An 18,441-nucleotide genomic window follows, 5' to 3' on the forward strand; every position below is an offset into this window, starting at 1 on the left:
TTGGATGTCACTTCCCATGATCTGTTTAGTTATAGGAGACCCTTTGTATAAGACTGGAATGATTCTTCTGCTGGCCTTGAAGAAATGAGATACCACATTGTGCAACGGCTTATGAGAGGCAGGGGCTGAGAGTAGCCTCCAGGACTGGAGGGAAACCTTTAGCCAACAGTTAGTAGGAAGTTAAGCCCATTATGTTGTTGTTGGAGCAAAAAAAAAAAAAAAATGGATTCTGCCAAAAACCCCAATAAACTTGGAGATATGGGGTCTTTTCAGCTTGAACATATAGACGGGAACACAGCTTGGCTAACACCTTGACTGTAGCTTTGTGAGGTGAAGACTCAAATAAGCTGTGCTTGGACTCCTTTCTACAGAAACTTTGAGATAAGAACTGTTTTTTTTTTTTAAAGACATTCAGTTGGTGGTAATTCATGTTGAATAAAAAACTATTATAGTAGTTGCTTGCATCAGTGACTTCTCCCAAGGGCAAGCTACTCTATTTCTTTCTTGAGTATCTCAAAAGATTCTACCACTTCCTTGGACATCTGAGAAAAAATATGCAGAAATTAATACCTCACTAAATTAACTTGCCACAAATAGAAGCAACACTCTTAGTGGATTTCCTTAAAAAGTGGAAAGAAAATTTAATGAGAGAAATTCATTCAGAAGCTGTGAAAAAAATATGTTATATTGACTTTAGGTAATGGAGTTTGGGATAAATACAAGAAGTCAATTACCCAGGAAATTAAGACTTGGAAAGTTAAAAACTTTTAATAATATTTTGATGGAAAATCAATACATATTCTATGTAGGGGAAGATATAAACCCAAGTAAATGTATTAACACCTGGTTCATAATGGTTTTCAGCAAAAAGGACTTTTATTTTCTTTCTCATAAATCATCCTAAAGGTCTTTTTACAGCATATATTAATTTAATGTGTATTCATGGAACAGTTGATCACTAACTCATATTTTGAAATCTGTTGGGTTTGACTTTAGTTCCCTTGGAGTAAATTTTCTGCTCTTCTTTCTTTTATTTAAACTTCTGAAGACTTTCTTTTTTTTTTCATCTAAATTCATCTCTGATATGGTGTCAATGGTATCAAGAATCCAGGTTTAAAGTCAATGCTTTATATGTGTTAGGACACACTTTTAAACCTTCTCTCATTCCTTCATTCATTTGGCATCTTTTAGTAGAGTAATATATTAGTGTCAATATATTATATGCAGGAAACACATAATGGTGAGCAAAATAGACCTTTTCTCTGTTGTTGTTTTGTTTACTATTAAGTGAGGAATAGGACTATTAATAAAAATTAAAATTTTTTATTAATAAAAAAAATTTTGTTAGAAATTCCAGCCACCAACCAGCACAGGTTTGTATTTTGATGTTAGACACTTTTGTGTCGTTGATATTACAGTATTTCTAGGCCCAGAGAGATCTACTCTTGCTCCAAAGAGATCTACTTTTTGAAAGATCTACACATACTGCCAAGACTCCGTGATTAGTAGATGATTAACAGAAGTATTTTTCTTTATGGGACCATGATACGTAAGTCCTGTATGCAACAAGAACTTCAACTTCAGAAATGTTGCAGTTAAAAGCATGCTGCAGGGAGAAAGCATCACCAACATAAAGGGAGAGCCAGCCTGATAGCCCCTGCTCACTGCAGTGGAGGAAGATTTAAGGATGAAAGAGCCAGAGCAACAACATGTCCAGCACCAGCAGGAGCCAATATCCCCACACAGGAGCTATTCTGGAGGCAGGCAAGGTTGCTCATTACTAATGATGTCTGAGGTCAGTTTTGAGAAAAGTAGAGGTATCTAATTATGACCCAGAGGATGGGGTCAAGGTGAAAAAAAAATGGGGAGAGGAAATAAAAACAGCTTATCTACTAAGCCCAAGACATGGAAGAAAATTACTGATGAGCTGAGAGGCTGACATACCCCATATTTCTCTTCATATTTTAAAAAATATATTCCATTTCTGTTATCTCCTTCTCACAAATATTTTGAAATCTCTGTTTTTACTCTTTTCATTTGTTATTTCTCCATTTAATGGCTCACTCATATATCTTTGGGATAGCCTATTAACAAATCAGTGGGTAATTGAAAGAGTAACCCACTGCACCCCAGATTCTTTGGTGTGTATCAAATGTGGGAAATGCTGAAAATGCATTGAGTCACTTTCTAGTAGTGTTTTTAAGAGAATGTATAAGAAATAAGAGTAAAATCAGTTGCTCCACACATAACTCATTCTTCTTCTTGTACATTTGTGTTTGACCAGTTTGTCTGACTTTGTATTTCTATGCCATTGTAAAAAGACACAGTATTAATATTTAAAAACAGAAACCATAAATTAGTAACTTGTATTGAAGATTTACTGTGTGAAAGATGGTACAAGCCCTTTTCATAGGTAAACAGTTATCATGGTAAATTCTAGCTTCAAAATCTTCTCAAGGGAAAATTCAAGTTGTCTATTATTAAGTTCAAATAATGCACATGTTATGGTTTGATGTGAAGTGTCTCCCAAAAGCTCCTGTGTTAATGCAGGAATATTCAGATGGGGGAATGATTAGATTATAAGCTCTGTAACTAAACCTGTCCATCCTAGTTTGAATGGACTAACTGGTTGTTGACTGTAGGCAGGTGGAGCATGGCTGGAGGAGGTGGGTCACTGGGGAATGTGCCCTGGAAAGATCCATCTTCCCTGTGGCCACTTCCCCTCTCTCTGCTTCCTTGTCACTGTAAGCACAGTAGTGCTTCCATAAAAGGAAGCTGAGGGACTTGAAGGTAGCTGAGAAGTTTTGAAAGATCAGAAAGAGAACTGTATCTGTGGGCAAAGGAAATTTCAGTTTTGGTCAATAAAATCATTGGTCTTTAATTTTTTATTAGGAAAATATTAAATTTTATTATGATTGGAAAAGAGCTAAGTAGCATCACATTCTTAATGCTTTGCTTTCAGAGAAAATTGCCAAATTGGAATTCTACAGCAAACACTGTGATGATATCATGCTATGTTTATTTAAGAGGTAGCAAGACATAAGGAAGAAAGGTCATTTTTTATGGACATCTCCCTGAATCACCAGTTCCTTTAGATCTCAGTGTAAAGGACTTACTTCAGTGACCAGATGACCCAAGTGAGCCTGAGTGTTCTTGAGGAACAGCTTCATCACTATTTCTTCCTTTGTTGGCACACTGTGCATTTATAGATATGTAATTGCATACTTTATTATCTATCCATCTATACCCCCCCAAAGCTTGGAGGAACAAACTGTAATTTTAATGAAAAAAATTTAAATGCTCAAAATGTAACATATACTGGCACATTATAGAATAAATAAATACTAAATGGATGTGGTCTTCTTGACCAAGGAAATTATTTTAGCTCAAATGAAGATGTATTTGGTTATTGGAATTTTCACACAATGTGGAAAATCAGGTGGGTATTTAACACTTCAACTAGAGATGGAACATTTAAAAGAATGTTTTGTGTTTGGGAGTGTTTACCTAAATATTATTTTCTGCCATCTGCTCTCGTTTGACTAATTGCTCATGGAGTGTTAGTTTATCTGGTCAAATTATGTTCCTTTAATGAGTGAGTGAGTGCTCCCTCCTCTTCCTCTCTTTCCCTTCAGAGTGTAGGGAAAAAACTCCACAGCCCAACACGAGCTCTTGTCAAGAAGGTAATTCTTAACCTGATGGTAGAATTCCCTGGGGATGCTGCGGAACTATTGAAAAAAGGCTGCAATCCACACGTACATCCAGGGTTGCCTGCCGACTGTATGCATTCATGAATATGTACTGATGAGCTTCATAAAAGCAGATGTTTCTGATTAATAAATTAAAACACATGTAAGGATCTTCTCAATTACAAAGATTGGTTCACACCGCACATCTTCCTGCTTGGTGTGAATTTTGATGGTGTGACTTTAGGCAGCAATTTAAAGTTTGACTTTCTGAGATAATGCCAAATTGTTCTCAAAGTGGTCTCACTTGTTTTATCTCCCACCAGCAGTGAATGAAAGTCACTTTTGCTCCAGAAAATTCATTCTTTTACAATGTTTTCAAACTTGTAGGAGCAAAATGATATCCTAGGGCTGGGAATTGTGGCTTCGTGGTACAGCACTTGTTTCACATGAATGAGGCCCTGAATTCAGTCCCCAGCACTGGAAAAAGAGTCTCTTATTGTGACTTTAATTACTAATGAAGTTTTTCATTGTTAAGATATTTTATATTTTTATTGGTCATTTAGATTTTCTCACTTGTAAAATGCCTGTTCATAATGTGTGCTCTCATTTCGTATTGGGTTTTCCATTTCTTACTGAATTGTGTGGTTTAAAAAAACAGTTTTGGAATATATCTTTCTCTCTTTTGCTTGCTTGTATGTGTTGCAAAGCTTTCTCTGGCTTGTACCTTGTTTTCTATTTTGCACTCCATGTATGGTACCTTTTGATGAAAAGTTGTTAATTTTTACTTGGACAAATTTATCAATCCTTTTCTTTATGGCTTGCACATTTGGGGACTTGAGCAGTCTTTTATTGTATCCTCCAGGATGAAAACATATTTTCTCCCTAAAAGTTTGAAAAAAAGGTTTACTTTCACATTTAATTTTTAATGATCCAAAGAGAGTAAGTTTTCTACACTTACCCGCATTACACCTTGTTTCTATGCTTCTGTAACAGGTGCCCTGTGGCTGCCAATGGCCTTGTATTCCTTAGGATACATTATGACAGATCTGCCTAAATATGACAGCTGTACAAATCAGGGTCACCAGCTTCACCCTGGAGTACACTTGCAAACTCAGTTCCTAAATGCAACCGTGTGACTTCTTAGAAGACACTGACACAATATTTCAAATATTTTAAACATTACATGCTGATTTTGTATTTTAAACTATATTTTCAATATTGTATTTTCAGTCTCCATTATTAGCTACCCTAATGTTTTTCTTTTAATCTGGAAGAAAATGTTTTGGGGCCTTGGGGAATAAAATACTGACTAGAGGCAAGATTGAGAAGCACCACTTGGGAATGTTAGTTGTCAGTAGGGGTAGCTAGGGTTTCTGAGAGGTGAGCAGCAGCTCTGTTCCAACCGTAGAAGAGATTTTGCTTTTAGGTTGCTGTTAGTGAATTTATTTTAGCAAAGCTAGTGTCTAGGGATCTCATTATATATGTAAATAAACCCTTCCTTGTAAGAAATATGCTCAAAAATTATCTGAAATTTTATGTATTTCTTCTCTTGAACTGTATAGTAATTAAGAAATTCTCAATCTCCTTCCCCTAAAAGATATTAGGGCAAATTTTTATGGCTGTCTAGTCTCAATGAAAAATGACTTTAATTTTTCTAATATAATTTTTCTATAAGGAACAGTTAAATGCTTAATTTTTTTTCTGTCTTTTTTCAGGGAATAAGAAAAGATACAAATCATATTGACTAATGCTAGTAAAACTTGGACTAAGATGAAATGAAATCATTCTGTTCATACACTGGTGACAGTCTGCCATTTCATATCTGTAAAATTATGACAAACATGCATTGCATCAGAAATCTGCCCCTGTGTATATCCAGCACAGTCTCGTGAAATTAATGATTTAGTTCTCAGAAATGGATTTAAGCTACACTAGATATTAAACCAACTTGAAAGCATTCCTTTGTTATTTATCTGGGGATTGATTAATATGGGCTGGACATGGCCAATATAGTCTGGTCAAAACAATATAGGATAGTAAATATTTAAGCGTGTCAGAATAAAAAGAGGTAACATACTTAAGCTTAATCTTGAGTAATAACCATCCAGGCCACTGGCCTGCTTTTGAACTGAGAACACACCTGCTTCCCTTTGCGCCCTTTGCCAGAATGTGTGTAACACTTCGAGCTGAGATTTTAAGGACAGTCAATACAGATTACTGCAGAATCTCATTTATATGACACCCTGGGTGTTCTGAGAAGAACCTGGGAAACCTATACTCTACTTTATAGACCAATAGCACTTCCATATTAGGCTTTGCCTTGGCTCTGGGATGATATGGGCCCCTATTGCATAATCCCTCTTGATGGAGAGGTACCTCTTGCAATGAAAGCCAAATGCATTATTTTGACTACTCAGTCTTCCCAGCTGCCACATGTCTTATTTTATGTTGAGTGTGCAGCTGGTTACAGCTGCCCAGAGATAGTTTTATTCATTAGAGTCTTTTGGTGAAGGCTGATGCTTCTCCAAACTCAGATCTTGGGTGGTAGGTGTTGCCACAATGATGCTGATGAGAGAGTCCTAGCAGCTTTGGGGCTTTGAGAGGATTCCCCTGATTACAGAGGGATTCTGAGTCTCAGGTTCCAACCCTGACCCAAAACACTGTTTCATGCACTAATCGTTCATCCTCTTCTGAAATTGATTTTTTCCTTTTCAGGATGATTTTAGTCATCCTGCTTCTACCTCTGAATCCTCAAAAACAGAAAGGACACAGTATGATGGCCTTTTAAGATCCTGTCTCTGAAGAATCACTAACATTTTGACATTATTAATAGAACTTGCACTCTTTTTTTTAATTCACTTATAAAAATTGTGTATCTGTGAGGTCCAACACAATGTTTTACACATGTGTATGTTGTATACTGTTCCAACAGGCTACGCATATGTATCTCCTTAGGCATTTATCATTTCTTTGTGGGAAAAAACATTAAAAGACTTTCTTCCAGCTTTTTGAAATATATAGTATATTATTATCTACAGTCATTTTCTATGCCATAGAACACCAGAATTTATTAAAAATATGAAATACTTCATGAGTTTGCAAGTCATCCTTGCTCAGGGGCCATGATAATCTGTATCATTCCAATTTTAATATATCTTCTTCTGAAGTGAGCACAAGAGCTTGAACTCTTGAAACTCTTATTTCAAAGTTGCACAGAAGCTTGGACCAAATTAGGCAGTGAGATGGAAGGTATGTTGTGGATGTTAGTGCAATAGGTGAGAAGGAGCAAGAAAACCAGCTCTGGATGCTTACTCTTGGACTGATGGGTTGAAAAGAAACACATTTCTATCTCGTTTGAGTCCTGATGTGAATGCCTGCCTTGCATTTGTTAGCACAGTTAGATCAAAACTTCACACCAATAATACATCCTTTGTGTTTTCCCTCCTTTATGAGGAATCTGTATGTGCCTATTAGGAATATTTTGGGACATAAGTATGTTCAAATGTTGATTAGTCAAAATCTTACAGTAGATCACAGTATGAGGCTACCACTACTTACTGTTAGCATCAGTGTCCCCTCTCTGCTGAATCCCATCACACTGCTTGAGAAAACATTGCATTCCATAGGTAGACAATACAAATTAAGGCTGGAAACAGAGAAGACTCATCTTCCTTCTTTTTTTTTTAATATATTTTTTAGTTGTTGAGGACCTTTCTTTCTTTCTTTATTATTTATTTATATGTGGTGCTGAGATTCGAACCCAGCGCCTCAAATGTGCTAGGCAAGTGCTCTACCACTGAGCCACAACCCCAGTCCAATTCCTTCTTAATTCACAAATTTGCTTGTGAAGTTTACTGATTTCTGCCTTCTTCTGAATTTACTTTTGTCTCTTTGTAACCTCCGTGTGTGTGTGTGTGTGTGTGTGTGTGTGTGTGGTATTGGGGACAGAACCAAGGGGTGCTTTGTAACTGAGATATATCCTAGCCTTTTTATTTTTCCATTTTGAGACAGGGTCTCATTAAGTTGCTGAAGCTGGCCTCAAACTTGTTATCCTCTTGCCACAGTCTTTCAAGTCATTGGAATTACAGGAGTGAGAGACCACACCTAGCTGTAACCTCCTTTGTTGGTTCTTGTTTTATCCTTTGTAGGCAAATAGCAGAGTCTGAATAAAGAAAGAATGTGTTCTCTTAAAAATGAGGAATAATTATTAATACTAATCATGCACCAAGCTCTCATTTGTTTATATGAAGGGCCTCTACTGTAATCCTATCAGATACTTCGTTTCAGCGCTTTGATTGATTAAATGTTAGGTGACTTGCGCGTGTCCATACAACTGGTACAAAGCTAGGTCAGGGTTTGAGCTTGGGCAGGTTCAAGCCAGTCCTGTGCTTTGCCAGTTCTCTTACTTTGTTTTCTCCTTTTCTTTTTACCTTCTCAGATCTGTCCTCCCCTTTTATTAGTAATTACTCCGATGACAGAGTCTTCATCACTTTTCCCTGTTCATCCATGGTTAACATTTGTCCTGTTTGAGGTTCCCATTTCCCAGTCTGGTCACACTTGTGACCACTCAGTCAGTTGTGGATGGACAGTAGAGTAGGAGTGACCATGCAAATTGCTTCTCCTTTGTGTAAAATGGAAACACCTGACTGTCTTCTTTGGGCCCTTCAGCGGGTCTTCCTCACTGAGTGACCTTGTCAAATGGTTTGCTGATTCAGAAGTATAGTGTGTTCTTCCTTTGTCATCAGAAAAAATGTATTGTATTTTAGAACAAGTTCTAATAATATTTCCCTTTACTTTATTACACATGGTTTAGCATGTACATTTTAATAAAGAGGAAGTCCTTGTATCTATTAAGGACTTCAAGGAGGTGAACATTTTAGGCATTGTAATTATGTACTAAATTTAGGATGACATGCAGCAAACTATAGAAAACTACATAACTTTCTAGCCAGCTTTTATAATTAGAATAGTAATGTACGGTTCAACACTTTTGTTTTCCTCTATTTCCTTTATACAGTTACATGATTATTAATACTATAAAATCTTAGTGTACTATACCCACATGTTAAAATATTTTATTAAAATACATTGAAAGTGGACTTGATTCACAAATTGATTTTCTTATATTATGGATAACGCTCATTCTCATATAATTCCTGCTTCTGTCCTATGTCACTGTAACTATATTTCCATTTTAATTCAGAAAGATCAAGGAAGCCTATGTTGGCCCTGAGGTAAGCTCAATATAATGTAGTATGAATCAGGTTGAAATCAGCCAGTATAACTAAAATAAATGTAAGAAATTTTCTTTTCTGATATTAAATGTTATTATGTTTTTATTGGAGTGTACGTTTTGTAGGAAGTCTAGAAACAAGGACTTGGTAGCTGACCTCACTGATTATATACCAAGTACTCCCTATGCAAGGAAACATGATGTGTATCATGGCATCTGCTGGGTTAGGCTAGAATACCCTCTTACATCACAAGACACCATGGAAGGAAAGAAGAGACTGGTGTTGTAGGAAGGGAGGGCTATGGGTGAAACAGTCCTCCTCCACCCTCCCCTTGAGGTCCTCATCATATTTGAAGGCACTAAGACTACAGAATCTTTGGAAAGGAAATAAATGCAAACACATAATAGTGCACCAGTTTTCTTTTCTTTTCTTTTTTTTTAAATTTATATATGACAGCAGAATGCATTACAATTCTTATTACACATATAGAGCACAATTTTTCATATCTCTGGTTGTATACATATCAGCACCTGATGTTTGGACAATTTTCATGGTTTAGAATTATTTTTCTTTATTGTAATTCTGATAGGCAGGCATATTATTCCAGGGCAGATTGTTTTGAATGTTTCTGGGCATAATGTTAAAAGACTCCTTGTATAAAAACATTCAAAAGTTGTGATTTAAAAAGTTAAATTGTTTTCTTCCAGATTTTTCAAAGCCTTTAAAATGGCAGTGGATATTGAGAATCTAAGGGATATCAGCACTTTTCCAAACTTATTTGACCAGAAAATCTTTTCAATTTTGTTACTTTCTGCAGAATGCCATCCAGATTTGGTATTAAGTGGGATATACTTTTTAAAATGATATTTTTGAAGACTTGATGCCTAGCTGAAATATTAAAATCAAATAGGTAATATTAGTTCACATTGAGAATTGAAACAGGATTAGGACCCATCTGCATTAATAATGATACAAACTATTAATCTTGTTGACTATTTTATAAATAATGCTAGAAACTCTGAATACCAGCCATAAGTTAAAGGAGAACCTCTAGTAGTTTATAATGTCACTATTCATCCACTGTGATTCCAATAACATTTGGAAAGTCCTTTTGCTTGCAAGAAAATCTAAATTTTGTTGACAGGCCATAAAACTTACCTCCCTTTCTGGTCCTCCATATATTTCATGTACTTTGAAAATCTTTTCAGTTTCTACTGAATTTTTAAAAGTAATGTGTCAGGTTCTAAGGCTCCTGCTGGTTTGAGGAAAAATGCTCTCACTAATAAATTATAATGAATTGTCAGTCTCAACAGGCCTCTGACCCTCCATCAGTGGGGGGTTAGAGGCTAACCTTCATTTCCCCCTCTTCTTGTTGAAGCCACTCTTCTTCTCTAGCCTGTCCTCCTAATTTATGGGTGGGCTGCCCACAAGGACAACTCACCTGCAAAAATAGTTCATGCTGTGGTGTTTATTATACTAAGTAGGTTCCATGCTGACTGAGAGTTTTTACAAGGGGATGGAGTTGCTGTCAAGATCTTCCATCATCTGAGCAAAGCTGGCACTTGAATTTTCTCATATTTCAGCATATTAAATTGAGAGGGGGTGAGAATAGGATGGATGAGAGTAGAACAGCAGACAGTAGTGTGAAGTCTGCTTCGATGTCTTGTTCAAGGGCCTCTGTAAATGTGACTTCAGTAAAATGTATCAACAGGACAGCAAAATAAAAAGGCATGCATCAGAAACATTAAACCCATGTTCCACTATTACAGGGTAATGAAAAATCTCTGCAGCCTACGTGAAGGAATGCTAAGACGTTTAGCTTTCAGTTGAGTTTTTAGTGAGCTGAGTGAAATATTCATTGGACATATTTTCTTTATTCTCCAATTTTAAACATTCCTGGCTTATTAACTTAATATGTTCTCTTTAAGGAGTATTTGAAAAGAATAAAATACTGTCGAGAGAGAGAGAGAGAGAGAGAGAGAGAGAGAGAGAGAGATTGAGAGAGAGTGAAGCTCTCTTAGGGGCAATTATTCTGAACACCATGGCTTCCCCTGCAGTGGGTCCTCTATGCATTTTTTTCCATAGTAGTGAAAGAATAATATATATTCTTTTTATGGCCTGCCTTTCTCTTTGCCTAAGATCGTAAGTATTTATCAAATTACTAAAAACCCTTTGTTAATGTACATCATTTCTAAAGCTCTAAAGTGTTCTACACTGGGTGCAGTGGCTCATGCCTGTAATCCCAGCTACTTGGGAGGCTGAGGCAGGAAGATAGCAAGTTTGAGGTCAGCCTGGATGACTTAGTAAGACCTTGTCTCAAAATAAAAAATAAAAAGGGTTGAGGATATGATTTAGTGGTAGAGCAACCCTGGCTTCAACCCCCAGTACTATGCAGTACCATACACACAAACTGTTCTAAAACATTCAGTATTGTTTAGTTATTCTCTTACTGTGGAATTGCCTTACCTTTATGCTCAGCAATGTGGATTTTTAATTTTTTCCTTTTCTCCTTTTCTTTGTTCTTCTAACATTAACCTCAACTCCAGTTATCAGTCATCATTCTCACCAGGGTGGGCTCATTACAAGATTAAACAGAGCAAAAATTAGGGTTGGGTAGTTTTGCTTTTCCAATCACTGTATATTTGAAGTTTTTTATTATTTGTTTTTCCTCCTTTGTGAATTGTATGCTTGTTCTACCTCATTATTCCTTGGGTGTCTTTATACTTCCTTATAAATTTATATGAGGATTTTTTTTTTTTTGGTAAATGTTAGCCTTTACTATATTTATTATATATACCCTATAACCACAGGGGTATAAGACCCCCTGAAACTATTATTCCTTTATACTTAAAACACTGTTTTTTTCCTATTCATACATATCTGTGATGAAAGTTAATTTATAAATTAGGCACAGTAAAAAATGAACAACATTAACTAATAATAAAATAAAACAATTATAACAATATGCAGAAATAAAAGTTATGTGAATATGGCCTCTTTTTCTCTCCTTTTCTCAAAATATATCATTATACTATACTCATCCTTCTTGGGATGATGAGAAATGATACAATTCCTACATGATGAGATGTAGGGAGGTGAATGATGTGGGCATGGTAACATAGTGCTAAGGTATTCATAAGCATTGAGAAATCCAACAGTCAATCTGATAACAGAGAAGGCTATTAAGTGACTAATGGACAGGTAGTATACACAGAGTGGACACACTGAACACAAAGATGATACATGTCCTAGGTGGGACAGAACCACTTGTCATGACATTTCTTCTTGCTAGTTGGGGTGCAGTACAATTTAAAACTTCTAATTGTTTCTTTCTGGAAGTTTGGAAAAAAATCTTGGGTACTACTGTAATAAAAATACATTTTTTTTGATGTGTGAGGGATAAAAATTTGCTCCCAAGATGTAGGCTCTCTATTCACCTCACAGATTGTTTCTTTTGCTGAGAAGAAACTTTTTTTTGAGTCCATCCCAATTTACTGATTCTTGATTTTAATTCTTGCACCAAAGGAGTTTTATTAAGGAAGTTGGAGCTTAGAGCAGTAGTTAACTATATCTAGACAGGTACTTATTTTATTTTGTTATTAGGTGTTATGATTTATATATGAGATGTCCCCCAAAAGCTCATGTATGAGACAATGCTAGAGGTTTAGAGGTGAAATGATTGGGTTATCAGAGCCTTAACCCACATGATGGAGATTAGGGTCTACTTTTTCTTCTGTTAAACACAGGGTCTCTGGTTTTATTCCTAGGTCCTTGCATCATTTTGAGTTGAGTTTTGTGCATGGTGAGAGATAGGGGTTTAATTTCATTTTGTTGCATATTGGTTGCAAATTGGTGCTGCCAATATGGAAAGCAGTATGGAGATTCCTTGGAAAATTGAGAATGGAACCACCATTTGACCCAGCTATCCCTCTACTCCTTCTATACCCATAGCTCAACTGTGGAGCCAACCTAGATGCCCTTCAGTAGAGGAATGGATAAAAAAAATGTGGCATATATATACAATGGAATATTACTCAGCAATAAAAGAGAATAAAATCATGGCATTTGAAGGTAAACGGATGGAGTTAGAGAAGAGATAGAGAAGAGTAAGAGAAGAAGATAATGCTAAGTGAAGTTAGCCAATCCCAAAAAACCAAATGCCAAATGTTTTCTCTGATATAAGGAGACTGATTCATAGTGGGATGGGGGGTAGAGGAGGAATAGAGAAACTCTACATAGGGCAGAGAGGTGGGAGGGGGTATGAAGTTAGAAATGATGGTGGAATGTGATAGACATTATTATCCAAAGTACATGTATAAAGACACGAATTGATGTGAATATATTTTCTATACAACTAGAGATATGAAAAATTGTGCTCTATATGTGTAATAAGAATTATAATGCATTCCTCTGTCATATATAAATAAAAAAATTAATTTAAAATTTTTTTTAAATATATTTTTTGCCTTCAGTTCTTGGCACAGAGCTCCACTAGAGACCTTGGGATTTTCTGATAGGAGTGCCTTTTTTTTTTTGTAATGAGCCTCTTTCCACCACATCTGAGTTTATGTTAATGAGTTGACTCAGGGTGGGGCCTGACAAATAGTTTTAGGATTGGAACTGGTCACCAGAAACATTGAACACATGTTTAGAGGGATGGAATTTCTAACCCCACCTCCTGAACTCCAGGAAAGGGAGGAGAACTAGAGATTGTGTCATAAAAACTTCTGAACAAGATTTGGTGAGTTTCTTGGTGGATGAACACATTGAAGTGCAAGGAAATTGTTGTGGGAATCCTCAAACATGCATTTGGCTGGGCAGACATGACTAGCTTGGGTACTCCATTTGTGGCTAATATCAGAAGTAAGGACAATCATATGGGAATGAGCACTTCACCTGTGGGGTCTGTGCTAACTTCCAATAATTAGTGTCAGAACCGAATTGATTTGTTAGACAATCAGATGGTTTCCTAGAGTTAGTTTTTGTTGTAGAAAAACAACACATTTGATGTTAGAACAAAACTTACACATCATTCCTCTTTTAGTTTCCAAATGTTGCTATCAGTTCTTTCATTGAATCATAAATCAGTCATACTCTGTTTTGATGTCTTTTATATTTGTTACCCTCTATAGGAATGGGGTGTAGGCAGAGAAAATGATAGCATGTGCTTTCAATACATTCTTTAGATCCAAAATTGATTTTGACTCCATATACTTTAGTACAATTTGATTTCTTCTTGATGAAAATATATTTTTAAGTTACTTAATATATTTGTAACTCAATAAATATATCTGTAAGTTACCAAATGAATGATTGAACAAATAAAGGTGAGGAAAATGAGACAAATTTCTGTCATTTTAGTCTTATATTACATATGATCATTTTGCTTCAGCTAAATATCATACATTTGAATTATATTTTGATTTATCATCTAGTGTTGAATAAATATAAAAATGGGAAATATAACTTTTGACTTTATTTTATGCCTGATAAAACAAAGAAACATTTTGGGCATTATTTGTCAAATATAAGTAGTTGGTGTCATAAACACTTGAAAAGAAACTGGAAACCATCTGTAAAGTTTCCTTTCAAGGAGCTTAGAGCAGTAATTAACTATATCTAGACAGGTACTTATTTTATTTTGTTATTAGGTGTTATGATTTATATATGAGATGTCCCCCAAAAGCTCATGTATGAGACAATGCTAGAGGTTTAGAGGTGAGATGATTGGGTTATCGGAGCCTTAACCCAATCAGCAAATTAATCCCCTGATGTGATTAACTGGATGATAACTGAAGGCAAGGTATGATGTAGCTGGAGGAGGTGGGTCCCTGGGGACATGATTTGGAATATATATTTTGTCCTCATTGGGCAGAGCTCTCTCTCTCTCTGCTTCCTGATGTCATGTACTAGCTGATTTCATCTGCCACACACTTCTACCATGATTACCTGTCTCACCTTGGGCCCCAAAGAATGGAGTCAGCCATCTATGGGCTAAGACCTCTGAAAACGAGAGTGGCAAGATAAACCTTTCCTCTTTAAAATTGTTCCCATCAGGCCTTTTGGTTACAGCAGCTAAAAAGCTGACTAAAACATTGGGGAAATATATTAATATAGTTCATTTCTTGGAGAAGCCAAGAGTTAAATGCTTGGATTTGTTGTTATATATAAAATGTTTCTATAGGTTAGTCCTATACCATAAGTGTAACTGATATAGCCTGATATACAAAAAAAAAAAAGCAAAAACATTGTAGAAGAGAAACACATGAAGTATTCATAGACCATTGTCCCCAGGATCTCCTGAGGATACCCAAGTGTTCAGACGCTCAAATCTCTTCTATAAAATGGTGTAATGTTTACATATAACCTATAAATATCTTTCTGTACACTTGAACTATTTAAAAAAATTGTTTTGGTGGTGCTGAGGATCAAACTCAGCATCTCATGCTTGCCAGGCAAATGCTTTTCCATTGGGCTGTACTCCCAGGCCATTCTCCCGTACACTTTAAATCATCTATATATTACACATAATTTCTAATAATGCGGTAAATGCCTGTAGTTTTTAAACTATTATTTAGGGAATAATGATAAAAAAATCATACTTGTTCAGTACAAATTCACTTTTTAAAAAATATATTGATCTCCAGTTGGTTGAATCCATGGATGTGGAACCCACAGATATGAAGAGTTAACTGTTCAGGGGCCCACTCCCCCCCGCCACCACCTTAGCTCCCAGTATCTCCTTGACTCGAGTTTTACATTTATGGGTATTCAAAACATGTACATACATACAATATACATATAGAAACTTGTCAGAATACATATAGGTATATTTGAAGACTGAGTTCCAACCTGAAATATTGCATTTCTTTCATTCAGAATTCTGGAAATACCATTTTTTAAAAAAATTCTTTCTTTATATGAAGATGTTTCCAAAAGATCTCTCTCTCTCTCTCTCTCTCTCTCTCTCTCACACACACACACACACACACACACACACACACACACACACTTCTTTATTGTAAGAAAATCATGTGAATGTAATGCTTATTTAAAGGCAGTGTGTTATTGTTTGTATATGATTTGTTCTCTCTGAGAGTCATGTTGAAATTTGATTGCCATTGTGGCAGTATTGGGAGTTGGGACCTTGGAGAGAGACTAATGCATTTCTTGAGGGAGGGGATTAATTACCAAGAGAGAGGGTTTTACAAATCAAAACTGCCCTTGTATTTTGTCTCTTCTGCACATACCTGATTATCCTTCCACATTTCTGCCATGTTTTCATGCACATGAAGTCCTTGCCGGGTGTGACCATGGACTCTTGAACTTCCAGCTTTCAGAACCATGTGCGAAATAGATCTTTCTTTCATAAATGAGCCAGTCTTAGGTATGCTGTTATAGCAATAGAAAACAGACTGAGATACAATGAAATAAATTTTTTGAATTCATTATTTTTACACTCTATGATTATAATTAACCTTGATTTTCTTGTATTTAAGGTAATTATTTTTGACTATATGCTTGTAGGTGGCCCAAAATTGCCTGTTTCTTTTCTAAATCTGGATTTTAAAATAATGCAATTAGGTTGCCAGACATTATATTTGTTCTAATTATGGAACTTATCAATGAAATGGAAGTGTGGAGGGGAAGGAAATTTTGGATATTTTTTAAGCATTGAAAGATTATTTCAAGAGGGAAGGCACAGCAACTGATGGCCGAGACAGGGTGAACAAACAAGATGGTGCAGACTCAGGGCACAAAGAGAAATGTCTGTTACTATTACAATGTACCCTTACAAAGTAAATGCTGAGGAGATGAACAAGTACTACTATATATATATATATATATATATATATATATATATATATATATATATATATATAGCTCTTTCTGCACAGGTAACATGTCTGAGTAAGCAAGCAGATGCAGAGATTTAATACTGGTGAGGACTGTGTAGTATTGATGGCCTGTTTGAGTTCAGTCAGTTGTCTACTTGGGCTTTGAGGCAAGTGCTGTGAAACTTAATAAGCAGCAGATGGACGTTTGTGAATTGGTTTGGGGGCCTGTTCCACGCAAAGAAGTCCAGGGCATCTGGTTTCTGTTATGTCAATGATGTTGTTTTGGTCATTGTGGAACTGCTTAAATATCATCAGAGTATTCTGTGTATTGACATTGATATTCACTACAGTTATGGCATGGAAGAAGCATTCTATACCACTGACTGGATCATGACTGTGTCCTCTCATAATACAGAGAGTATTTTCCAAAATCTGGGGACCTCTGGGACATTGGGACTGGCAAAGTATTATGCTGTTAACTACCCACTTGAAGATGGGCTTGATGATGAGTTCTCTGACACCATTTTCAAGTGGCTCATGTCCAAAGTAATGGATGTTCCCGTCTACTGTGGTCTTCTTACAATGTAGCTAAGACTTGTTGTCTGGGGATCAATTAGGTTGCTTCCATATGACCATTATGTGGGACATTTGTCAAGAGCTTCAACCTACCTATGCTGATGCTAGATTACACCATTCAGAACGTTGCCCAGTGCTGGACACAGAGATCCCTAATGAGCTTTCATACAATGACTACCTTGAATATTTAGAGCCAGATTTCAAGCTTTACATCAATCCTTCCAATACACACTAACCAGAACACTAAAGAGTTCCCAGAAAAGACCAAAGAGCTGCTTTTGGAGAAGCTAAGAATGCTGCCCCATGCACTGGGATCCAAATGCAGGTGATTCCTGAGAATACCATCCCAGAGGAGACTGGCGATGAGAATGATGAAGACCCTGACAAGTGCCTCTCAATCTGTTCCTCTGGAAATGAATGGCCTCTGAGGCAGAGTTGTCCAGCTAGGACGAAGAGGGAGAGGGTGGCCACAAGAACTCTTTCAACTTCAAAAACACCAGGTCAAAGTAGTGGATAAAAATGGCAAAGACCCAGAATAGAAGAAAGAAATCACAGAACAGGAAAAAGTCAAGGAGAATCCAGAAGCCAAAGAGGCTAAAGAGGAGGTCCAGTTGGCCCCAGCAGACCTCTCCAGCCCAGGCTTCTTGCAAAGTTCCCTACCTTTCTCCTTCAACCCCTCAGATTTGTATTTTCTATTTCTCTGTGTAATTATATAAAAATATATTAAATATAAATGTACCAGGGCCTTGCTGGGAACCAGGTTCCTGATCCCAGGGAGCCATCCTGGGGAACTCTTCCAGAAGCTGCCTTCACCCATCCCTCCCTAAGTCTTAGTTTTGAACATCTAGGTTTGGGTGGGAGGGATGCAGCCAAAAGGCAAAATCCGGGAATGCCAATGACCTGCTTCACAGATCTGGAAAGATGCACTTACTATGTGTTCTAGAAGGGGTGGCTGACTGTTCAGGGACCCCCAGTTCTTTTCATGCCATTAAGGTAAAAGCAGCAGCTTTTAGATTGCTTCTGTTCTCATACCTTCCCGTTGGCCTCAAGTAAGCCCAGAACTCACATCACCCTCTGGTTTCCCCCAATTCACAGTGGAGATTG

At 36.6% G+C, this 18,441-nt stretch overlaps 2 pseudogenes; one reads left to right on the forward strand and one right to left on the reverse strand.

Moving 5' to 3' along the window:
• Nucleotides 1-6,761: 6,761 nt before the first annotated feature.
• Nucleotides 6,762-6,856, reverse strand: LOC114086994 (U6 spliceosomal RNA; annotated as a pseudogene).
• A 9,970-nt stretch (nucleotides 6,857-16,826) lies between these two features.
• On the forward strand, nucleotides 16,827-18,053 carry LOC114086893 (histone deacetylase 1 pseudogene; annotated as a pseudogene).
• Nucleotides 18,054-18,441: the final 388 nt, after the last annotated feature.

The sequence above is a fragment of the Marmota flaviventris genome, chromosome 6, assembly GCF_047511675.1.
Source record: "Marmota flaviventris isolate mMarFla1 chromosome 6, mMarFla1.hap1, whole genome shotgun sequence".
NCBI lineage: Eukaryota > Metazoa > Chordata > Mammalia > Rodentia > Sciuridae > Marmota > Marmota flaviventris.